The sequence below is a fragment of the Mus musculus genome, chromosome 12 (genome assembly GCF_000001635.26).
Source record: "Mus musculus strain C57BL/6J chromosome 12, GRCm38.p6 C57BL/6J".
Taxonomy (NCBI): Eukaryota; Metazoa; Chordata; class Mammalia; order Rodentia; family Muridae; genus Mus; species Mus musculus.
Genome location: NC_000078.6, coordinates 21,542,465 through 21,568,160, shown reverse-complemented (window position 1 = coordinate 21,568,160; position 25,696 = coordinate 21,542,465). Strand labels below are relative to the sequence as shown.

Below are 25,696 nucleotides of genomic sequence, written 5' to 3'. Positions count from 1 at the left end.
TAAATCACACTGTTCATTGAGAAAAATTACTAAGCCAGGAAGTAGTGGTGCACATCTTTAATTCCAGCACTTGGAAAGCAGAGGCAGGTGGATCTCTGAGTTCGAGGCCACCCTGGTCTACAAAGTGAGTTCCAGGACAGCCAGGGATACACAGAGAAACCCTGTCTGGAAAACAAAGTAAGCAGCAAATAAAAGCCAAACCAAACCAAAAATTACTAAGAAAATACAAAGTCTCACACACTCTTCTAGGTCACTCAGTACCCAGCAGGTTTTTTTTTCTTTTTTTGTAAAGAAAGGGTTTATTAAGTTTATAACTCCAGGTTACAGTCTACTATTGCACAGAAGACAAGGTAGAAACTTAGTGGAGTTGTCAAATAACAACACAGGCAAGAACGAGAGGTGAATGCTTGTTGTGCTCAGATGAACTTCTGCATTCTTATACCGTCCAGGATCCCTTGTTTAGGAAATGGTGCTAAGCAAAGTGAGCTGGTCTCCCCACATAAATCAATGTAAAACAATCCCACACAGATCTACTCATGAGCTAATTCAATGTAGAAATCCCTCACTGTGCCTTTTTTCAAGATTGGGTCAAGTTAACAATTGGAATAATTATCAGTAGTTTTTCTTGTGAGGAACTATCCCATTAACTGGTTTTCTGTCCTGTATTATAAGAAAAACATGATGTCTCCATCTTAAGAAATTGAATAAGGGGAAACTAGGAAAGCGGATAACATTTGAAATGTAAATAAAGAAAATATCTAGTAAAAAAAGAAAAGAAAAAAGATCACTCTAGAGTAAAAATAAATAATGGTTACCGTTACTAGTAATTATATTTGACATTCAGCTATATGAATATTTTGTAGAGTATACAGATACTAATCTTTTACCAGAATCATGACTTGTAAATATTTCTTCTAAACCCACAGTTTAACTATCTTTATTATTTGTTTGCTGAATAGTTTTACGTTTATATCATCTCATTTGTTTACTTTTACTTTTAATGTGAAAAATTTTAAAAACATTATCATAAGCATTGTCAGGTGACTTTCTTATTTGCTTTTATTAGAGGATCTAGGTTTAATGTCTGACATTTAAGTTTTTAAATTTCATTTATTTTTGCATACATTGTAACATAATATTTTTAACAGTATTCACTGAAATATTATCTTTTTCTAACACAGTGTTATACTTGGAGGTTTCAAACTATAGTCCTCTCTACATACATGCTCGTTTTCAAGGACTTCTGTTTGTTTCTACTAAGATACTTGTATATCTTTATGTCAGTAGCATCCTCCTTTTGATTAATAAAGCTTTACAACATAATATGATATCAGAAAAACCTCATTGATTTACTCTACATTCTGATTGGGAATTGTTGTAGTTTAACAGTTGTTTGTCATCTTCAGTCATTCCATTTAAATTTCTTTTTTTTCCAATTTTTTATTAGGTATTTTCTTCATTTACATTTCCAATGCTATCCTGAAAGACCCCCATTTCCCCCCCTCCCTGCTCCCCTACCCACCCACTCCCACTTCTTGGCCCTGGTGTTCCCCTGTACTGGGGCATTAAAGTTTGCGTGTCCAATGGGCCTCTCTTTCCAGTGATGGCCGACTAGACCATCTTTTGATACATATGCAGCTAGAGTCAAGAGCTCCAGGGTACTGGTTAGTTCATAATGTTGTTCCACCTACAGGGTTGCAGATCCCCCCCAGCTCCTAGGGTACTTTCTCTAGCTCCTCCATTGGGGGCCCTGTGTTCCATCCAATAGCTGACTGTGAGCATCCACTTCTGTGTTTGCCAGGCACCGGCATAGCCTCACAAGAGACAGCTACCATAAAAATTTCTAGACACTCCCTTTGCAATAAAAAATGACATTGTTATTTTTAAAAAAAGAAATTGAATAAAATATCTTAAAATTAATTTTTATCCTTTTAATGGAATTGATGTTAACAAGAATAATATGTAATAATAGATGTTATGTAAACTTCCTCAAAGTAATTGATTGTGATTTGGTTGTTTTTGTTATTGTTTGTTTATTTGAAGGTATTGGCAACTTTTATTTTGCACTCTAGCTTGCCAGAAGAACATATAGCTGTGTAATATAAGTCTGTCTCTGCGTTTTTGCCCAATATAGAAGGAATAATTTTCTGATGGACCAAAATTACACTGGAGATTTCTTTTAGCCAATCCCTTGCTTATGCAACCTTGATGCATATACTACCATTCATCAGTGTGACTAGAACCTCAGGAACTTTCCTAATATGCCACAATGTTCACTGACATTATTTGTGTGTTCATTTCTTTTCCCCCAGAGCAAGTCCATTTCTAAGACCCTGTTCAACACTGTGCAGTAAGGGTTTCCAACTAAATCTCATAACAAAGCATTAACTTGTCAGTGTCTATTAAGATGCACAGAGAAGCATTTGTAAAAACAACAAGCAGAGAAGCATTCACTAGAGATAAAAACAAAACAAAATACACCACAGATAAAGTGTCCAGGATAGAGTTAGCCTTTGGGTTACTAAGTTTCTTAGATGGTTCAGTCTTGCGCACGCTCGACTGGCCAGGAAGAACAACGCTGCAACAGGATCCTTCTGCACACATTTATTGGGAGAGCTTGATTGTAGAGGCGAAGAGACCCCGAGCCCAGAACTGGTGCTGCTTTTATAGGCCTAGGAGAGGCGTGTCTTACACCCGGATTGGTTATGCACTACGCCTCATTTGCATGTTCCTCATCTGATTGGCTACTCTCAGTACCTCACAGAACCTCATTATCATACCTCATTTGCATGTCTCACATCTGATTGGTCATACTCTCAGTACCTTACAGAACCTCATTATCATACCTCATTTGCATGTCTCACATCTGATTGGTTATACTCTCAGTACCTTACAGAACCTCATTATCATGTCCAGGCCAGGCAGTGTCTTTGCAAAAAACTTTACTGCATATGTACACATTGGTTGTTTGTCCAAACTTATGCGTGGTGGCCAGCAGTAGTCAGTGCCACTCTGCAACGGCACATGTGGCTTCCCACAGTTCAGGTTTAATGGAGAGTCCATCTTCTCCATCCCTGAAATCCAATGCTGTTCCTTTTTGGTTTTTGTTTTTTATTAATTAGGCATTTTCTTCATTTACATTTCCAATGCTACCCCATAAGTCACCCAAACCCCCCCCACTCCCACTTCTTGGCCCTGGCGTTCCCCTGTACTGAGGCATATAAGGTTTGCACAACCAATGGGCGTCTCTTTTCACTGATGGCCAACTAGTTCATCTTCTGATACATATGCAGCTAGAGAGATGAGCTCTGGGGAGTACTGGTTAGTTCATATTGTTGCTCCACCTATAGGGTTGCAGATCCCTTTAGCTCCTTGGGTACTTTCTCTAGCTCCTCCATTGGGGGCCCTGTGATCCATCCAATAGCTGACTGTGAACATCCACTTCTGTGTTTGCCAGGCCCCGGCATAGTCTCACAAGAGACAGCTATATCAAGGTCCTTTCAGCAAAATCTTGCTAGTGTATGCAATGGTGTCAGCTTTTGGGGGCTGATTATGGGATGGATCCCCGGGTATGGCAGTCTCTAGATGGTCCATCCTTTTGGCTCAGCTCCAATCTTTGTCTCTGTAACTCCTTCCATGGGTGTTTTGTTCCCAATTCTAAGAAGGAGCAAAGTGTCCACACTTTTGTCTTCGTTCTTCTTGAGTTTCATGTGTTTTGCAAATTGTATCTTGTATCTTGGGTATTCTAAGTTTCTGGGCTAATATCCACTTATCAGTGAGTACATATCATGTGAGTTCTCTTGTGATTGGGAAGGTGGACTCCAGAAAATCAAATAACCCCATTAAAAAATGGGGCTCAGAGCTAAACAAAGAATTCTCACCTGAGGAATACTGAATGGCTGAGAAGCACCTGAAAAAATGTTCAACATCCTTAATCATCAGGGAAATGCAAATCAAAACAACCCTGAGATTCCACCTCACACCAGTCAGAATGGCTAAGATCAAAAATTCAGGTGACAGCAGATGCTGGCAAGGATGTGGAGAAAGAGGAACACTCCTCCATTGTTGGTAGAATTGCAAGCTTGTACAACCACTCTGGAAATCAGTCTGGCGGTTCCTCAGAAAATTGGACATAGTACTACCGGAGGATCCCGTAATACTTCTCCTGGGCATATATCCAGAAGATGTTCTAACCAGTAAGAAGGACACATGCTCTACTCTGTTCATAGCAGCCTTATTTATAATAGCCAGAAGTTGGAAAGAACCCAGATGCCCCTCAACAGAGGAATGGATACAGAAAATGTGGTACATTTACATAATGGAGTACTACTCAGCTATTAAAAAGAATGAATTTATGAAATTCCTAGGCAAATGAATGGACCTGGAGGGCATCATTCTGAGTGAGGTAACCGAATGCTGTTCTTGATGACATTCACTGTCATCCATTTGGGAAATAAACAATCATTTCCTAAAACAGAAAAATTTGCCTTTTTTGTCATTGGAATTCATCTTTCCCCAAATGTCTACTTGATATGATTTGTAACACAGATTTGATAGAGGAGAAAAATACAAATGTATGCAGGAAAGACATGTCTGGCTGCAAAGTTATATGAAGGCTCTCCTAGAGGTAGATTTTTCTAGCACTCTTCCCCTGCTTTAAGGATTTATAGAAATTTATAGGGTAGCATTTTTTACAACTTTTTTGTATAATGTAATCAAATAGTCACTTAGTTAGAAAACAGGATATGTTACAAAATTTCCATACTCTGTTGTGATTAGATTGATTTCAAAAACCCCAGAACCTTTTTTTTTTCTCCTATAGAATCTATTTCTAGCATGGGCATTTTGCATCATTTCTATGATTATACAATATTTGGGCACAAAGAGCCTCTTCCATATTCCTTCATCCTAGGAGCCTTCTCATCTATAACTATTAAAGTAGACATTCATTGGCCAGTTGACCTGATGAAGTCCCTTGCAGACTCCGAGGGATCAGCAGCCTCAAAGTGGGAACTCACACAAGGTGCTGGTCATGTTCACTGCAGTGCAGCTGAGAGCATCGCAGAGTGTACTGTTTTCACAGAGGCTCTGCTCTTTAGCTGTCCTCCAGTTCCACATAAAAACTGTCTTTATGGGGAACACTGAATTCAGTAACCCCTTCACATGAACAAAGATGTTTTGACCGCCTCAGTGATAGCATCAATTCTAGATTAATGACCAAACTGTTGAGCTCCTCCGAAGTTTCTTATATAAATTGCAAAGTTTAAGCCAACTACTGTTTGATTATTAGTGATTTATAACATTTACTCTAACCTTATGTTAATCTCTGCTCAAAGTGGTATGTGATTCTTTACATTTCTGTTGAAGTAGAAGCAAATTTAAACCTTCACAAAAATTGATGTCTTGTCCAAAGCAGTTGAATACACTATCTTTATCCATAGTCATTTAAAAACCCACTTGCTCAGAGATGCCTTGCACCAATTTCTATTCTCACTCCCAATTGTCTCCCGCCCCACTCTTCCCACATCCAATCCGCATGCCAGTGTACCTCCTCACGTCCTCTCATACTTAGCTCCCTCACTTTATCCTCCTCCAATGACTATTTTGTTTTCTCCTTTGAATGACATCCACACATCCTCTTTGGGCCTTCCTTATTTCTTAGTTTCCTTAGATCTGTAGATTATAGCATGGTTATCTTGCACTTTATACCTAATGTCCACTTTTTTTTTAAAGATTTATTTATTTATTTTATGTATATGAATACATGTACAGATGGTTGTGAGCCTTCATATGGTTGTTGGGAATTGAATTTTTAGGACCTCTGCTCTGTTCTTCTCTGGTCACCCTACTCACTCAGGTCAACTCCGCTTGCTCAGGCCCAAAGATTTATTTATTATACATAAGTACACTGTAGCTGTCTTCAGACGCACCAGAAGAGGGCGTTAGATCTCATTACAGGTGGTTGTGAGCCACCATGTGGTTGCTGGGATTTGAACTCAGGACCTTCGGAAAAGCAGTCAGTGCTCTTACCTGCTGAGCCATCTCTCCAGCCCTAATGTCCACTTATAAGTAAGTACATACCATATGTGTCTTTCTAGGTCTGGGTTACCTCACTCAGAATGATACTTTCTAGATCTATCCATTTACCTGAAAATGTTATGATGCCCTTGTTTTTCATAGCTGAATAGTATCATATTGTGTAGATAAACTACATTTTCTTTATCTATTCTTAAATTGAAGGACATCTAGATTGTTTACAGTTTCTGGGTATTTACTGCTATGAGCACCGTTAAGCAAGTATCTTTGTTGTATATAGTGATGCATCTTTTGAGTATATGCCTAGGAGTAGTATAGCTGAGTCTTGGGGTAGAACTGTTTCCAGTTTTTTGAGAAACCACAAAATTAATTTCCAAAGTGGTTGTACAAGTTTGCACCTCCACCAGCTCCAGACCCTCGCCAGCATGTGCTGTTGATTTAGATTTTGACCTTAGCCATTGTGATGGGTGTAAGATGGAATCTCAGAGTCATCTTGATTTATATTTCCCTGATGACTAAATACATTAAGCATTTCTTTAAGTGTTTCTCATCCATTTGAGATTCCTCTGTGGAGATTTCTCTGTTTAGCTCTGCATCCCATTTTTAAACTGTGCTTTTAGTTTGTTGGTGTCTAATTTCTTGAGTTCTCTATATAATTTAGATATTGTCTGTTGTCAGATGTAGGGTTGCTGAAGATCTTTTCTCAAACTATAGGCTGCTGTTTTGTCCTATCGATGGTGTATTTAACCTTTCAGAAGCTTTTCAGTTTCATGAGGCCCAACATTTTAATTTTTGATCTTAGTTTCAGAATGTTCTGTTCAAGAATTTGTCTCCGGTGAGAATATGTTCAAGACAGTTCTCCAATTTCTCTTCTGTTAGATTCAGTGTATCTCGTTTTCTGATCATTTTTACCATACTGTTGGGCAGAATGATAGATGTGGGCTTATTTGCATTCTTCTAAATGCAGCTATCCACCAGCAGCATTTGTTGAAGTTACTTTCACTTTTGTATTGTATGGTTTGGGCTTCCTTGTCAAATACAAAGTGTCCATAGGTGTGTGGGTTTATTTCTGGGTCTTCAATTATATTCCATTGATCAAACTGTCTTTCTTGTGCCAATAACATGTGTTTTTTATTACCATTGTTCTATAGTATAGCTTGAAATCATAGATGGTCCTCCAAAAGTGCTTTTCTTGTTCAGTATTGCATTAGCTATCCTGCATTTTTATTTTTTTCCATATGAAGTAAAGAATTTCTCTTTCAAGGTCTGTAAAGAATTGTGGTGGAATTTTAATAAGAATTATATTGAACCTAAGCTTTCTTTTGGTAAAATGGCCATTTTTACTATGTTAATCCTACTGGTTCATGAGCATAGGAGATCTTTCCACCTACAAAACCTTCAAACCCAAGTTTTTCCTGCATACAAGATAAACAGGGATAAAAATTAAGCCAAGACTGAGGGAATGGCCAACCAAGTACTGTCCAAACTTGAGATCCATCCCTAGGAAGAGAGCCAACACTCTGACACTATTAATGATACTCTGCTATGCTAGCAAAGAAGAAGCTAGCATAACTATCTTCTGAGAGGCTTCATCTGGAAGTTGATGGAATCCGATCCAGAGACCAACAGCTGAACATCAGGTGGAGCTTGTGAAAACTTGAGGAAGCATCAAAGAAATAAAGTTAAAGGACCACAAGAATATCTACAGAGTCACCTAACCTAGGACCATGGGAGTTCTCAAAGAGCATGCATGGGCTGGACCTAGTCCCTTACACATTTGTAACATTTATGTGGCTTGGTCTTCATGTGGTTGCCCTAACAATTAGAGCAGAGGTTGTCTTTTTTCTGTTACCTGCCATTGGATCCCCTTCCTTTAACTGACTGCCTTGTTGGGCTTCAGTGGGAGAATATGTGTTTAGTCCTTTTGGACCTGGATGTCCCAGGGTAGGATGGTACCTAAGAGGGGCGTCTCCTTCTCTGAGACTGGGAAGAGGAGAAAGAGAAGGCTGCCATTGGAATGTAAAGAATGAATAAGTAAATATTTTTTAAAAAAGAACTCCACTTGCTCCATTAATTGATGGCATCTCATATATAATATTGATTGACATCAATGTTGGTATGGTACTGAAAGCAAAATCTCATATTGTTGCCTAACCTGACTTTTTTAAAATTAATTTAATTTTACTTATACTTAACTCTGTGTCCCAAGTACTAAACCAAGCACTGTCATCTTTCTGTTTGAGACACTTGACTCCCTCTGTGTCTTTTTCCCCTACAGTTATGCTCCTTTGTAAAGTGTCGTACACTACCATTGAATTACCATCCAAGATCTTTAGCATGCCATACAGGAACATGCCTCAACTTTCACTGAGCTCAAACTTCTACACACTCACTCACTCTTCACTATCTCAAACTAGCTCAGGGTCCTGTGTGTGAGTATGCATTGCTGTGTGTCCATCAGCACAGATGTAACATATAGACGTCTGTGCATTATTGTAATATTCATAATTTACTTTCAAATGTGAACTACTTTCTTGAATTCTGGCATAACATCTTAAAATTACTACCTTTGACATTGGGCTTTCCTTGCTTGCCAGCTGCTCATAAGCTCCTGATTACTTAAACCTTAAAACTTTCCAAAGCCCCCAGACAACAGCCATTCGAGCACCTTGCATTTGCCTCTGCTGGTAGCATACTATTTGGTTCAGGTTAATGTTCTCCTTCAGGTCCATTCCCACCTTTCTTCTCTCTCTAACTGATGGGAATTTCCTAATAAAAGTCACTGGATATTCACTGTCTGAACTGAACTGAATTCTAAGGAGCAAAGGAACATTCACATGCTCCATAGGAACCACACTTAAAGTTGCACGTAGTACACAGTGGTAGTAAGCACGACGACAATAAGAAGTCTACTAACAATGATCAGCATAAGCAGAGCTCGTGTTGTAAATGACAGAAACTAAGCTTCACCGATTCTTGGCAAAGCAATAAAGCTATAAGATGACTCCTAAGGTACTGAATTTAATAACAGGAAGAGTAAGTGTGTCTAAGGTGGTAACATTTAACTGGAGTGCAAAACATGTTTGTCCCCTCACAACCTTGTTTTTTGTCCCTCTGCCTTCAGCATCAAATATTCATATATGTTCTGCCTGTCTGTATATTGTCAATACTCTATTGCTGTCAATTATATCTGACTACATACTAGAGAATACAGTAACCAACATCCTGTAGATTTCAATTTTTGTAATTCCAAATACCAAACAGGAATAACTTATTGGTGTGTATTTCTATGACATTGATAAGACAAAAAATAGCCGGGTGTAGTGTCGCACGCCTTTAATCCCAGCACTCAGGAGGTGGATTTCTGAGTTCGAGGCCAGCCTGGTCTACAGAGTGAGTTCCAGGACAACCAGGGCTATACAGAGAAACCCTGTCTCGAAAAAAAGAAAAAAAAAAAAAGATAAGGCAAAAAGAGCACTTATAAGTAGGGAAAAGATATGAATCAGAAATTACAAATTTTTGCCAAAATAAGAGATAGAGTAGGAGAGAAGTTGTCAGATCAAATTGGAGTTTTATCCTTTGTCATCATAGTGCATAGATAAAAAATAAAAATAAAAATAAACCTGATTTTCAGGTATTAAAATTGACTTTAGTTGCAATTCTATAATTTCAGAAATATCATAAATATTAAGAGCTTGATCCAATATTAGTGTGTAATTAGCATTTATAATTCTTATTTTGTTACTTCAGACATATACATATAAGTATACATATATATATTTAAGTTTTATTGCATTATGATGAGAAAAGATAAATAATTTCAATTTAACTGAATTTGTTAACATTTAAAAACATATTTTGAGTAAATAGTCTTACATCACATTCTTCTTTCCCTTTTGAACCCCAACTCCTCCCAGAGACCCCCTTCAATACCTGCCATACCTTTCATTTTTTATCATATTCTTTAAAATTTATAAAATATTATAACAATAAAAATGAGTATTATAAAAGTTGTCTTATTTAGATGCTTGTCTACAGCAATAATGAAAATACATGTTTTTCTCAATATAAACTTTAAATAACTCCAAATATATTAACTGTATGATATTTCAAAATAATATAACACTATTAGCTTGGTTTTTTTGGTTTGGTTTGGTTTGGTTTTGGTTTTTTTCGAGACAGGGTTTTTCTGTATAGCCCTGGCTGTCCTGGAACTCACTTTGTAGACCAGGCTGTCCTTGAACCCAGGAATCTGCCTACCTCTGCCTCCCAAGTGCTGGGATTAAAGGTGTGCGCCACCACCACCACCACCCCGGCTATTAGTTTGCTTTAATGAACATAAATAAAGTCTTTTTGTTAGTTAGTTAGTTAGTTAGTTAGTTAGTTAGTTAGTTAGTTAGTTAGTTAGTTAGTTTTTAGTAGAGCTTAAAATCTTGGCTCTTACTGTGGTACAAACCCAAAATAAGAACAATTTTTGGAATTGGAGGTCAGTGTAATAAGGCTATGCTTCAATTTACCTTACATCACCAAAGGATTTCACCTCCATAGTAGCTAAGCTAAGAGTTGACAAGTTTGCTGCACCAAGGAATGAATTGTAGGCACGATTTTTAGATACAGATTTCCTGCTATGGTCAAAGCTACTTGAATTGAGTGATTGTCTTCATTCTCAGCCCACAAGGGATAGGTTACATGCCTTTAAGAAATGGTGTGAGTATTGAGATGGTCTATTCATGAAGTCATTCATCGAATGTTTCAATGAAGTATGGTTCTGTTTGGAGGGTGGCACAGACATCACATGAGGGTAAGATTCTAGTTCCTTGGCTGTGATGATTTTGAAAAGCATTCATCTCAGAATAAGAGTAACTTACAAAGTCCTCTTCTAGCTGGGTGTGGTGGCGCACACCTTTAATTCTAGCACTCGGGAGGCAGAGGCAGGCGGATTTCTGAGTTCGAGGCCAGCCTGGTCTACAAAGTGAGTTCCAGGACAGCCAGGGCTTTACAGAGAAACCCTGTCTCAAAAACAAACAAACAAACAGACAAACAAACAAAAAAGTCCTCTTCTTCAAAATTGATAAAATAATTATAAATATCAAGTAGAGCATTCAGTCTCACTCTTTGCTGTTCTCTTTCAAGCCACATCCCAAATTAATTGTCTTCTTTTGGCTGTGTAAATCATTTTAAAATAAGTAAGCTGTTCTGAAAACCATAGTATAGTGTAAGAACATCAAATAAACAATCCTACTAGTAGAGAGGCTGAGATAGGAGAAGCATGATTTCAAGACCATTGTGTGGCACACAGCAACACTGTCATGTACAAACAAGCAGAAAGTGTGTATGGATTGTACAATATAAGACCTATTTCTCCAATTACCAAATTAAAGAGACCACTGGATGACAGCCAACAAATTTCTAATTGCTCATATTTTTCAATTTCAATCGATTAGGATATATTGGTAATATTAATTTTCATATTAAGAGATATTAAGGAAAAGTGATTGTTACTTCCCGTTATTTTTGTTGTTAAAGGTGAAATTATGTTTGTGTGGGTTTGTTGAAAGATTACTTTCTTCTTCTAGGATGTAGTTTCACTCTTTGTGTTGGTGTTTTCCATCTATTATCCTTTGTAGGGCTGGATTTGTGGAAAGACATTGTGTAAATTTGGTTTTGTCATGGAATATCTTGTTTTCTCCATCTATGGTAATTGAGAGTTTTGTTGGGTATAGTAGCCTGAATTGGCATTTGTGTTCTCTTAGGGTCTATATGACATCTGTCCAGGATCTTCGAGCTTTCATAGTCTCTGGTAAGAAGTCTGGTGTAATTCTGATAGGTCTGCCTTTATATGTTACTTGACCTTTTTCCCTTAATGCTTTTAAAATTCTTTCTTTGTTTAGTGCATTTGGTGTTTTGATTATTATGTGACAGGAGGAATTTCTTTTCTGGTCCAGTCTATTTCGAGTTCTGTAGGCTTCTTGTATGTTCATGGGCATCTCATTCTTTAGATTAGGGAAGTTTTATAGAAGTATAATTTTGTTGGAGATATTTACTGGCCCTTTAAGTTGGGAATCTTCTCTCTCTTCTATACCTATTTTCCTTAGGTTTGGTCTTCTCATTGTGTCCTGGATTTCCTGGATATTTTGGGTTAGGAGCTTTTTGCTTTTTGTGTTTTCTTTTACTGTTGTATCAATGTTTTCTATGGTATCTTCTGCCCCTGAGATTCTCTCTTCTATCTTGTATTCTGTTGGTGATGCTTGCATCTATGACTGCTGATCTGATCCAGGGTTGTCTCCCTTTGTGGTTTCTTTGTTGTTTCTAGTTCCATTTTTAGATCCTGGAGAGTTTTGTTTTTTTCCTTTTCCTTTGATTGTGTTTTCCTGTAATTCTTTAAGGGATTTTTGTGTTTCCTCTTTAAGGGCTTCTAGCTGTTTACCTGTGTTCTCCTGTATTTCTTTAAGGGAGTTATTTATGTCCTTCTTAAAGTCCTCTATCATCATCATGAGAAGTGATTTTAGATCTGAATCTTGCTTTTCTGGTTCGTTGGGGTATCCAGGTCTTGCTATGGTGGGAGAATTGGGTTCTGATGATGCCAAGTAACCTTGCTTTCTGTTGCTTCTGTTCTTTTGCTTGCCTCCAGCCATCTGGTTATCTCTAGTGCTACCTGCCCTGGTTATGTCTGACTGGAGCCGGTCCTTCCTGTGATCCTTGTTGTGTCAGAACTCCTCAGAGTCAAGCTGTCTCTGTGATCCTGTGATTCTGGGATCCTGTGATCCTGAGATCCTAGGTATGTCAGAGCTCCTGGGAGTCAAACTACCTCTGGAACCCTGAGATCCTTGTGTGACCAATGTCCTGGGATCCAGATGGGTGTGACCACCTGAGAGTGGAGCTGCCTCTGGGTGTTGTAGGGCTGTGGAGTTTGTGACCAAAGTCTGCTTGGGGCACTGGCCTAGACAGACCAGAAGGAACCCAAGCCACTGGTCTGGTGGAGTTCCTGCACGCCTGGGTAGCACTGGTCCCAGTTACTCCTGGTGTTGGGTCAGATGTTGTGTCCTCCTCACCTCTGATCCTATGATCCTGGGTGTGTTAGAGTGCCTGGGAGTAGAGCTACCTCTGGGTGTTGTGGGGCTGGCTGCAGAGTTCACACCCAAGGTCTGATCAGGGCACCAGCACAGACAGACCAGAAGAGGGTCTGGGTGTGGGCTATAAGACCCTCATCCTAGCTGCCTGGAAGCCAGTATTCTGGTAGGAGTCTTCAGATGAAGTAGACTAACAGCTCCACCTGCACCATGTCTGCCTAGATTCGGCCATGTTCCTGCCTTGATGATAATGGACTGAACCTCTGAACCTGAAGCCAACCCCAATTAAATGTTGTCCTTTATAAGAAGTGCCTTGATCATGGTGTCTGTTCACAGCAGTAAAACCCTAACTAAGACAGAAGATAACTTTTATGTTACAACTAGTTTAATAAATGGCCACAATTCACTGTAAAGTCTAGATCATTCTGGATTGCACCAGGAGCCTCCTCCCTGAAAATCTACAGGCAAGCACCACAGTCAAACTCAAGCAGTCACAAAAAAAAAAAAAAAAAAAAAAAACGCCTTTGTCTTTCTGCCACACAAAGTGAATTTTAGTGTCTCATGTCAGGGTCCAGGGCTCACTTTGGCTTTCCTTCCACTTGTACGAACTGGGTTTTTACAATAGGCCTGCTTGCTCTTCTGAAGGTAGCGCTTCCAAAAATTGTGTAAGACTTCATCCTAAGAAGGAAGGAAACAAGTGATGGTGACATCCACACAGGCACATGTACCACACAAGCTCTCACTCTACAGATGGCCCGGATCTAAATGCCTTCTTACCTGTTTCTCCTTACCAGGGACATGGGAAAACCCAATAAATAACATTCCATTTTGTTTTTCAGTGCTGGGGATTAAACACAGACCTCAAGACATACTTCTACTCTTAGAGTTAGGGGAGGGTCCACTCAATCTCACTTTTCAGATGATGATAGCTAACATCTAGCTTCCTACCTTTAGTTCTGGGCTTACTCCGAGGGTCTCCAGGGCTTTTGCTTGGTGATAAAGTATGCACTGGAAACCTTCACACACATACCAATCCCAGCCTTTCTCTAAAGGACAAATAACAGGCTTTAGACACACATATTCCTAACTTACTATGATGCTCCTACATAATGCAATCTCTGTGGACATGGGCCTGAAGACTTCTATTTTGGTACCTCAAATAGTTTTCTTGTATGTACACGTGTACACTTTATGTATACATGTATGTTTTGTGTGTGTGTGCACTCTGTGTCTATTTGTTGTATACACTGTGTGTATATATGTACATTTTATGCATGTATTTGTACATGCTGTGTATGTGTACATGCTTTAGTTTTTGTTTTGTTTCGCTTTTTAATAAGGTCCCACTATGTGACTGTGTGCAGCGGGGAACTTGCTATGCAGATTAGGTGGCCTCAGATTTGTATCTGTCTCCCTAACTATGTTTCCAACTCCTACGTGCTGAAAGCATAGGCATCCATTACTATACTCAACCATGAATAGCTTCTTTCTCTTTTTAAAGATTTATTTATTTACTTATGTATATGAGTGTTTTATTTGCGTATATGCCTGCATGACAGAAGAGGACATCAGATACTCCTATAGATGGTTGTGAGCCACCATGTGTGTACTGGTTGGCTTTATGTGTCAACTTGGCACAAATTGTCATAGGAGAGAAAAGACCCTAAGTTGAGAAAATGTCTCTATGATATCTAGCTGTAGGGGTGGCATTTTCTCAATTACTGATCAGTGAGGAAGGAACCAGCCCATTGTGGGTACCATCTCTGGGCTGGTGGTCCTGAGTTCTATGAGCAAGCAGACTGAGCAAGTCAGGGAAGCAAGCCAGTAAGCAACACCCTTCCCTTGGCCTTTGGACGAACTTCTGCCTCTAGGTCCCAGCAGACTTAAGTTCCTGCCTGGCTTCCTTCAATAATGTACTATAATCTGGAAGTATAAGCCAAATAAACCCTTTCCTCCCCAACTGGATTTCTGGTCATGGTGTTTTATCGCAACAATAGAAACCTTAAGACAATGTTGTTGCTAGGAAATCAACTCAGGAAACTCTGGAAGAGCAGCCAGTACTCTTAACCACTGAAACATCTCTCCAGCCTGAGAATTTCTATCTGCATATTGTTTTTTCCAATCAGATGTATTTGTGTAAAAATGCTAAAGCTAATCATTTTGTTATCGTACTCAGTTTTTTAAATTATCTATGATTGTTCTGAAATGTTATCATAAAAGGCAGAAAACTGCCTATTTGGCATGTTTAAAATTAGGTGAAATGTATGTTTGTTTGAGATTTTTATTTTTGTTTTTGTTTTGTTTTAGTTTTGAGATAGTGTCTCACTATGTCACCCAGGTTGTCCTGTAAATCAATACATAGACCAGGCTGGCATGGAACTCACAGAGATCTATCTACCTAGACCTCCTAATGCTGGAATTAAAGGCTTTGCCACCGTACCCAGTGAGATTTAAGGTTTTTTAATGTGTATTTCACAGTGCTCAAAGCATATGTGGAAATACATGGTCACTGCATCCACCAGTTTTCTGTTCCATTTCAACACATATTTTGGTTGACGAATACTCAAATGTCAAGATAAATAAATAATTTCTAGTGGTCAGGAAAGGGCAATCCACACAATCAAAAAAACAGACTCACAATGGCACTCTGCTTTTGTGAAAATGGCTCTGGGTTAGAGAGAGAAACTGAAAATAAGAAATCTGATACATACCAGTGCCTAGGTACAAGATGTATCCTAAGTATTTGTGTGTTGTGTTGTGTGCAGTGTTTGTGCATATGTAAGTGGGTTGCATGTGGCTACGTGTGTGTAGGGGGTGTAGATCTGTGATCAATGACAGGATCTTCCTTGATCACGCTGAATCTTTTAAAAATTACTATTACTTCATTTCATGTATATGGGTGTTCTGCCTGTATGCATGTATATATGTACCACATACAGAAGCCTGGTGCCCTTCCTTGAAGAAAGCATCGAATCCCCTGGATCTCAAATTATCGACAGTTGTAAGCCATCATGTGGGTGCTGGGAACTGAATGAAGATCCCAGAAAAGCAAGTGCTCTTCAGTGCTGACCATCTCTCCAGCCCTTCCACCTTTATTTTTTTTAAGTACACTGTAGCTATCTTCAGACACACCAGAAGAGGGCATCAGATCCCATCACTGATGGTTGTGAACCACCATGTGGTTGCTGGGAATTGAACTCAGGACCTCTGGAAAAACAGTCAGTGCTCTTATCCACTGAGCCATCTCTCCAGCCCCAACCTTTATTTTTTTTAAATGGGGTTTCTCAGTGACTTTGAAGCTTGTGGATTTAGCTAGGATGGCTGAGGATCTACCTGTATCTATTCCTTCCAATACTGAGGTTATAAGAAGCATGCCATAATTAGAAGCTTTTACGTATGTGTTGGGGCTCTGACCTCCAGTCCTTGTACATTAGGTACATCACTGATGGAGACATCTTCCCAGCCCCTAAATATTTTAAATGGACTTATTCTTGTGAGCCTCACAACTCTAAGAGATAATAAAGAAATTGCCAGAGCAGTCAGAATTATATGTTTAGCTATGGTTAACAACCAATTTGAGACAATGTTACAGTGGGTAAAGACCCTTGTATTTTACCTGCCATGGCCAGACAATCACAGAAATTCATTCAAAAGCATGCTAACAAAATTCCTCACACATGGCTTCTGAAGTCTGTTATTTTTTCCCAGATAGCTTGTCTGCACCCTGTGAAGACTCCAACTCCTTACACTTACCAGAATATCAGGGCTTCCTGTCCCCATTGACTAACCAATCCTTCCTGGGCAGAGTCTCAAATATAACAAGAAGCCTATAATTTCTGATGCATGCAGAGGCTAAGAGGAGTAAACCCTCCGAGTGGTACACATGCACAAGGTTCCCACACACTGTCATACAAATGTAGAAACTGACAATGTTGCATTTTACACTCTCTGCACTCTCCTACGTATATACCAATGGTGTCACTATTTTCCTTCACAGGTGACAATGCCATGACTCTGGCATTGACTAGGAGACACCACTTAATGCAGCATCCAAGGTTCTGTAGACATTAAGCGTGAACTACACATTTTAACTATTTACATATCTGAGTTACAATTAATCGTGTGTTACTCTAATAAAACTGAATAAAAACCAACCAGGTTTTAGCCTGTAAAGAGTGACTACTGGGCTGGAGAGATGGACAGTTCAGTAACCTGGGTTTGGTTCCCAGCATCTACATAATAGGTCACAACCATTTGTAACACAGTCCCCTGGCCTCTAAGGGTAGCCGCATAGACATGGTACAGACATACATGTACACAAATACCTACACACATAAACATAAAATAATCATTTCTTTTAAAGTTACTATTAAAGGCTAAACAGAAATCTGTGTTAGTATTTTGAGCATTCCCTGTTATTTATCTAAGAATGTCAATGTATTTCACATACATATTTCATGTATGTCCTTATGTGTATACTCATACACATGTACACACACACATATTTGTATGTATATTTTCACAGCTACCTTTTGTAGAACTCTTTACTATCACCGTTAGGTCAGTGGTTTCCAACTTGAGAATCTATCTGGTCCTAGTTACTCACAAAAAGACAAAAATGCCAGCCAGATATTTTCAGATCCTTCTCAATAATGGCACACTGTAAGGAGTCAATGGATCAGTACTCTCTATAGCTATTTTAGAGAAAGATAACCTTTCCTATTCTCAAAAGGTTCAAACGTCAACGTGGGAAAGTGTTCTAAACTGAATATGGTGTTGACCTAGCCCACTCTGAGACGCACTCAGCTGAACCATTTCAGAAAATCACATCACTATTCATGGCACAGCACAGGACACAGGCCAGGTACAGACAGCTAACACTCACTACCTTCTGCAGAACAGCCGCCCCTGCAAGAAGAGTAGCTTATGGACAACATATACTTCCACACATTGCTCCCACATTTACCCCAGCAGCAACTTGACTTTAAGAACTTGGATTTTCTGTCATTTTATCTGGAATTTATTTAAATTCACTCTGTGCCCTCACATCATGAAAGGAAGTGTGAGGGAGCCTCGCCACCGTGGGGCATCTGTGCTCACCATGCTTGCTTCTCTGTCTCAGCCCCCTGTTGATGGAGTTGATCTTGGTGTTGGGGATATCTGCAGCGCTCACCACTTCCTCAGATCGCTGCAGGAAACACAGACAGGCCATGAGGAGGAAATCGCTGTACCCTGAAGCACACCTTCCAAGTACACACTGGGAAGTGTCCAGGAACCAACCTGAAAGTGACTGGACAGATGACTGGGAAAACATACTATGACAGTTAATCTTTATGCTACTTTTTCATTAAAAAAGACTTTGGTTCCTAAAAGAGCCAGTTACACAGTAAACAAACAAATAAACCTTTACTTTAAACTATGCAATTATATTGCAATTAAATTTGAATTTAAAAAGCTGGGCATGCTGGTGTATGACTTTAATCCAGCATCTGGGAGCAGAAATAGTCAGATTTTTGAGTTTGAGGCTTGCCTGGTCTACAGAGCAAGTTCCAGGACAGCCGGGTTGCACAGTGAAACCCTATCTTGAAAACAACAACAAAACAAAACAAAAATATATTAAAAGATAACTTTTATTTAATGTTTAAAAAAAATAATGGGAATCAAACAAGACCAAAAATAAAATATACTCGTTTTTTATCCATGCAAAATACACTTTAACATAACAACAACTCATGGTTAGAGATAGAAGCACATGCCCTAATCCTAACACTTAGGAGGTGAAAGCAGGAAGATCAAGAGTTTGAGGCCAGCCTGTGCTACATGGACCCTCCCTCAAAGCAAACAAAGACAACAAAAACAAGCAACTCCCTGAGTCCCTGCCACCAAGGGAGGCTCAGCCTCCTTCAGCATGGCTGTGTGAACATTAATTCAGAAAGGATTTTCATTTACAAAAGTACTACCATGGGTGTGGGGAGCATGCCTTTAATCCCAGCACTAGGAAGTCAGAGGCAGGGCCAGCCTGATCTACACAGTGCGTTCCAGGCCAGACAGCATTACAAAGGAAGACCCTTTCTGAAAAAATAAAATAAATAAAAGCACTTTTTATTTCCAATAAAAAAAAACTTTAAAATGGTAATGGTACCATTGATAACAAACTGATCAGTACCAACAGCTATCAAAGGCAATTATCTCACACTGACTTTCTTGCAACCAAAAACAAAATACTGATTCTTATTTCTGGAGAAAAATAAAAATTTTTAAATAATGAATAACAGTAATATATTTTTCTAAATTTAAAGATTGAGAATGAAGCTTATCTTAATTTTGGGGGGGGGGCGGTTCCAAATAGCCTGGGAAAGCCCTTGCCCTTTAAGCGCTAGAGTTCTAGGCCCTACTACCATTTGCAGAGTAAGTCTCATAAGAATAAAAGGCACAAGCTGAGGAGTACCCCACCAACCTAACATGCCCAAATCCTAGTCCAATCCCCAAGAGCCAGCCTGGGCTGCATGAGACCAATCTCAAACATAGTAAGAGACATGCCTCTGACTATAGGATTTCTGGGTGCAGATATTGTTATCAAAGCACTATGATATACGGAAGAGGCTATAGTGAGAAGATAAGACATGCCAAAATGACACTGAAGCAGTTATCTAGAAAAGATAACTGTCAGAGGTGAAAGGGGCTTTACACTTGAACTATGTAAGACATAGAACAACAAAAAACTAGAAGGCTAACACCGCCATGGTTAGATCGTGGAATATTCACATACTTAATAGAAAGCTGTGACACTTTGAACCACACAGTAGAAACCATCAAGACAAATACTCAGTAGTACTCGCAAGCATCCCTAACCCTTTCCATACACTGAAAAACAAAAGACTGGACGGGAGCTGCTGAGTGTAGACTCAGAGTGTCGGTGACTTGGGCTTCCACATAGTTTTCAATCTCCTTCAATGAGCATGCACTGTTCTTACAAAATCTATTAAACTCACATAATTTAAGCCCATACTTGTATTAAATATTTAAGGGTTTTCAAAAAATATATATGTCATCTAAACTGGCCAGATTAAGGACCTTAAGTTCTTTTTCCTGACTAAAACACACCAGGAAAAAAGCCTTCCACACAGAAGGCTTTGCTGGGATTGTACACAGTGCCAAGAGCTTGAAGAATCACACACAGTGCACTGAGGGGAGAGGAGAGAAGCAGACCGTCAGGAGAGCTGTATCGCAGCCTCCACCTGTCCCAGGCTACTGACTCACTGGTCATTCTTCACCCACTGAATTTCAACAGCACCACACTACACAACTCCAGGAAGCACAGCTGAACACTATTCTGTGTGCTGAATATGCCTGGGTTAGTGTAAAGCCAAGAGTAACAATTGAAGTTGTATAACTTCCCTCAGGTTTGCCTATTGTGTGGAGGGCAGCTTCTCAGGGTCACAGCCTTTTACAAAAACACATTGGGACCAGGGCTGTAGTTAATAGGACACTTGTCCAGCACACAGAATGTACTAGATCATGCCCCTGAACAGTAGGAAAAGAAAAAAAATGTCATACACCTTCAAGAACTGTACATCCTCACTCCCTTGGGTTGAGACTCTTAAATATGGAGCTTAGTAGTAATATTATATTTGTTTCAAACTAAAAATGATGGTAGTTGACTTAATCAGACCAAACCAAGAAACATCAAAGATAAAGATAAAAGAAGTCATTAGTTATGGCTATTCAATGCCTATAAAAATAGTGCCCTGACTCCATCTGCAAATGGAGACTCCCCCATTATGACATCCCACTCCTTCACTATGTTTACATTTGAACCACACTATAAAATTAACACTGACTAAACCACTGGAGCTTCAGTGAGCATCAAAGCACAGGATAAACTGCATACATTTCAAGTGTAATCTGATGTATTTGTGTACATGAGCATTTATATATCTCGATGGGACGTGTCTGCACTGCCATGATCAAGGAGATCACTGCTCCCTCATTGCCCAGTGTTTTAGTTAAGTATATATCTGGGCAATATCCTGTCTGACTAACGAGGAAGCAAACAAGCACCTGAGCTATAGACTAAAGAAGCCACCTCAAAGGAACACCCTGTGTGGGGCAGGAGGGACAGCTCAGGGCCGAGAGCATGCACAGGTCTTGCAGAAGGCCTTTGGGTTCCATTACAACCATCCCAAACCCAGCTCCCCCTGCTGGACTCCATAGACGCCTACACTCACACGCACATGCACATACCCATACATATACATACCTTTTAAAAAGCAAAGTGCTTTGTGAAACTGAGTCATCTGCTAAATTAGCTATGTGTCTTAAGGTGGCTTTTGTTGTTGTTTTACATCTTCTGCGCAGATTTTGAGTTGTCTGAGGTGGGAAGGCACGTCAGTCCCTATCATGCTCTACATTGGGGCACAGTCTCTCTTCCACCCCAGCTAGCCCTTCTGAATAAGTGCTGAAAGCAGTGCTTATCCCTTCTTGGCTCTGCACTTCCAGCAAATCCTTCCCTATGAAAAACAGTCATGGCAGGTTTAGCTAGTCCAGCATCAGGCTGTCCACACTCTGTTACTGGCCTAAAGGTATGCTCACCAGACCAGGACCTAGAACTTTCAGGGTGGAGATGGCCCCGAACACCATGACTACACAATACAGAGTGACAATCTTTAGTTTAAGAAACAGGCATGATGGGGTTAGAAGACTCAGATTCAAGTCTTGTCCCAAGTCTTTGTACTCCTGTGGCATTAGCCACAAACTCAACTGTGTCAGGTGTGGTGGTGTCAGGTGTGGTGGTGTCAGGTGTGGTGGTGTCAGGTGTGGTGGTGTCAGGTGTGGTGGTGTCAGGTGTGGTGGTGCGTGGCTTGGATGCTAGCTCTCTTGGATCTCTAAGTGGGAGCCCAGTCTGGTCTCCATAGTCAGACTCTGTCTTAAAACAACAACAACAACAAAAACCACTAATGACTCCTGAGCCCTGCTTACTCTCTCTGGGCATACTGTTGTATCTCACAGAAGCAGAAATTACATACTGGATGAGAAAGTACTTGGTAGGTTGTGAGGAACTACACAAAGATACGTGGTAAGGAAGCCTGGTTCCAATATGCCCAACAGTCCCCCTGCATTCTAACACTCCATCCTCCAAATCTCTAAGCTGGTACAACACATTAAAAACTAATAAAAATATCCTTCAAGTATAATGTTAAATACTTCATGTTGGGCATGGTGACACATGCCTTTAATCCCAGCATTCAGGAGGCAAAGGTAAGCAGATCTCTGTGAGTTCTAGGCTGGCCTGCTCTACAAAGCAAGTTCCAGGACACCGAGGCTGTTATATAGAGAAAACCTGTCTCAAAAACACCAAAACCAAGCAACCAAACAAACAAACAAACAAAAAACAACAACAAAAAACTTCCATATGCATAGAGTGTAAATGAAACATTCATTTATAAATGTGACTCAACGTAACTTTAGAAGTTCATCACCAATCTAGTTTGCAAATTTCTTAATCTAAGTCTGTGCTCTTAAAGCCTGTTTCTATTCTTGGAATTCAGCCATTGAGTGAGTGATACCGATGCACTGTTTAGGAGTCAGGCCACATACCACCCGGAAACTTCAATTTTGAGAACATAATCAAGTTCGTGAATGGCACATTACTTACATCTGTGTCAGGAAGTACAGTAATATTTGCCTTCTTTGGTAAGGCCCCAGGAGACAGCAGCACACTGAGAACAGCGGTCTCTGAACGCTTTCTGTGGAAGGCAGAAATCTGTTATTGTCAGGCCAACACACTGCACCATGGTTCTGAACTCTACTTCTAGTGTTCCTGGCAATTTCATCCCCCCAAATTAAAAAACAATCAAACTAAAAATACACAGACAGTATATAAAAATAAGGAGAATTTAGTCTCTCTCTCTTTTTTTAAGATTTGTTTATTATTATAAATAAGTACACGGTTGCTGTCTTCAGATGCACCAGAAGAGGGCGTCAGATCTCATTACGGGTGGTTGTGAGTCACCATGTGGTTACTGGGAATTGAACTCAGGACCTTTGGAAGAGCAGTCAGTGCTCTTACCCGCTGAGCCATCTTGCCAGCCTGAGTCTCGTCTCTTTAGTAGCATGAAATGCAGTAACCATTCCATAAAACTACTGAAATATACAGAGTGAGAACAAGAAAGAAAGGTGGACAGGGCTAGATTGGAAACAAAGATATAGGTAAACTCTCTGGGAGAGCTGAGGGAGAAAAGGATGACCCACCGTATGGATGATCAAAGCAAACAAAGATTGAAAACACTGTTGACTTTTTCTTTGGGGCACTGAGGCAGATGTTTCAAGTTTTGATCTATTCATCCAACCATATAAAGGGTATCAACTGTATGAGTACTAAACGTTTAACTGGGTGCTTAGGGGTTCTACTGGAAGCAAAAGGAGCATATGGTCCACTTATGGTCTATATGGATTATAATTTTAGGTTTATCAATGTATTATCTAGACATTATTACATTTGTCATGGATACAGATAGTATCTACTGTCTACCTTGGGTCCCTCTATCATTATTCTGTCAGTGCACACACAGAGAATTGGTTCCTAATTCTTTGGTGTTTGACTTATGGGTCAGCTACTGAATACACCCATCATGTTCACAGTGCATGCAAAGTGCAGCAGCTTCCTAACCACTCTTACAGTGAGGTGTGGGCACGTGTGCTGGATAGTTTTGTGTCAGCTTGACACAAACTAAAGACATCTGAGATGAGGGAAGCTCAATTAAGAAAAATACCTCCATACCATCAGGTGGCAGGTAGGCCAGTAAGGCACTTTCTTAATCAGTGATTGATGAGGAAGGGTCCATCCCATTGTGGGTGGTGTCACCTCTGGGCTGGTAGCTCTAGGTTTTACAGAACCTGGTAAGCTGACCAAATCATGAGGAGTAAGCCAGTAAGCAGCACCCCTCCATGGCCTCTGCATCAGCTCCTGCCTCCAGGAGCTGGATAATACATTGATAAACCTAAAATTATAATCCATATAGACCATAAGTGGACCATATGCTCCTTTTGCTTCCAGTAGAACCCCTAAGCACCCAGTTAAACGTTTAGTACTCATACAGTTGATACCCTTTATATGGTTGGATGAATAAATCAAAACTTGAAACATCTGCCTCAGTGCCTCCAAGTTCCTGCCCTGTTCTTTAGATGATGAACAATCATATAGAAGTGTTAGCCCTTTTCTCCCCAGCTTGCTTTTTTGGTCATGGTGTTTCATCGCTGCAATAGAAACCCTAAGATAGCAAGCACATTAGAACGTCCTCGGCAAGGGTCTGGTATCTGTACCCTAGACAGGCTGACAGGGATTACTTGGAGGCAACCCAAGTTCCAGGTCCTGCTCTTCCTCACGCGCAACCAGCATCAAAGGGAGCTTTGCTGGGTGATCCCCTCCAAGGAGCCACGGGGGTGGCCATCCCACAGTTTCATCCTCCTTCTGGCCCACGCCCCCTCTGAACAAACACTCCACCCAATCCCACCCGCAACCTCCCAGAGCGGACAAGCAGCCAGGTTCCGGGCCCAAGTGGCCACCGCCCCCTCGCTCCGCCCCCTATGCGGGTCACCGCCCCGAGCCGACGCCTGCCCCGGGCGCTGCTCCTCCTCCTCCTGGCTGTCCCTGGCTCTTTGAGTTAGGGAACGCGAGTGGGAGCTCCACGCGTTCCTCTAGGTACTTACCACCTCCTCCACATCCATCGCGGCTCCGCTGCAGACCCCGTTACCCAGACAGCAAGCGCAGCTTCCGGGAGAGACGGGGAGAGCGCTCTGGTCGGAAACACAGCCTCTGCCTTTGCGTTCCAGGAGTCTTCTGTGCTGCCCTTGTGGGACTCACAACCCAGGCTTCAAGCAGGCAGTACAGGACCAGGACCAGGACCAGGCCCCAGTGACAGAGCTCAGACCTACGAGGGTTTTCTGTGGTTTTGTTTTTGTGGCCCTGGATGTCCTGGAATTCAGCTCAGGAGACTATAACTGGCCTCGAACTCACTAAGATCCACCTGCCTCTGCTTCCTGAGAGCTGGGATTAAAGGTGTGTGCCATGACTTCCGGCTTCTGAGTTTTACAGAATGTGTTCTCAGTGTTTGAAGTAGAGAACACAGGTTGTTGAGCTAGAACTGGGTGTCTATTCGGATTTTTTTTTTTTTTAACTTCCCATATCCTAGGAACCAAACCCTGCTAGTGCATGCTCGCCAAGAACTCCACACCACTGAACAACATCCCCAGACCAAGATTTCTAATCATGACTCTATTTCTTTCTTGTACCTTCACCTCCTCCTGTGTAAAAAGTATATATGTTTGCCTATGAATATAATTATGTCTCGTTTAATAAATTCTTGATACATTTATCTCTTGTTCCCTCGTTGAACACACTAATCCCCTGCTTCATTCCATAAACTAAAGTTGTTTTAGATTTTAGAGATTTACCTGTGAACAAAATAAGTCGCCACCTTCGTGAACATTTATATCTGTTTTTTTTGTTTGTTTGTTTGTTTGTTTGTTTGTTTTGCTTATTTGTTTCCAGACAGAGTTTGTCTGAGTAGTACTGTCTGTCTTGGAACTCA

General features: G+C 40.3%; 2 long non-coding RNA genes and 1 pseudogene across 4 annotated transcripts; 1 reads left to right on the top strand and 2 right to left on the bottom strand.

Annotated features, from left to right (window-relative positions):
* Positions 1-243: 243 nt before the first annotated feature.
* Positions 244-24,920, bottom strand: LOC115487949. 3 transcript variants are annotated; one of them, XR_003950112.1, is made up of 5 exons: positions 24,816-24,920; positions 22,762-22,852; positions 18,207-18,294; positions 14,055-14,152; positions 244-13,784 (listed from the first exon to the last, which is right to left on the bottom strand). It is a non-coding gene; the product is annotated as an uncharacterized LOC115487949 (long non-coding RNA). The 3 variants fall into 3 exon arrangements; XR_003950114.1 differs by lacking the exon at positions 24,816-24,920 and adding an exon at positions 24,429-24,535; XR_003950113.1 differs by lacking the exon at positions 14,055-14,152.
* On the bottom strand, positions 13,686-22,852 carry Gm19196 (predicted gene, 19196; annotated as a pseudogene).
* On the top strand, positions 24,635-25,480 carry Gm31676. The gene is made up of 2 exons (XR_381320.2): positions 24,635-24,807; positions 24,939-25,480. It is a non-coding gene; the product is annotated as a predicted gene, 31676 (long non-coding RNA).
* Positions 25,481-25,696: the final 216 nt, after the last annotated feature.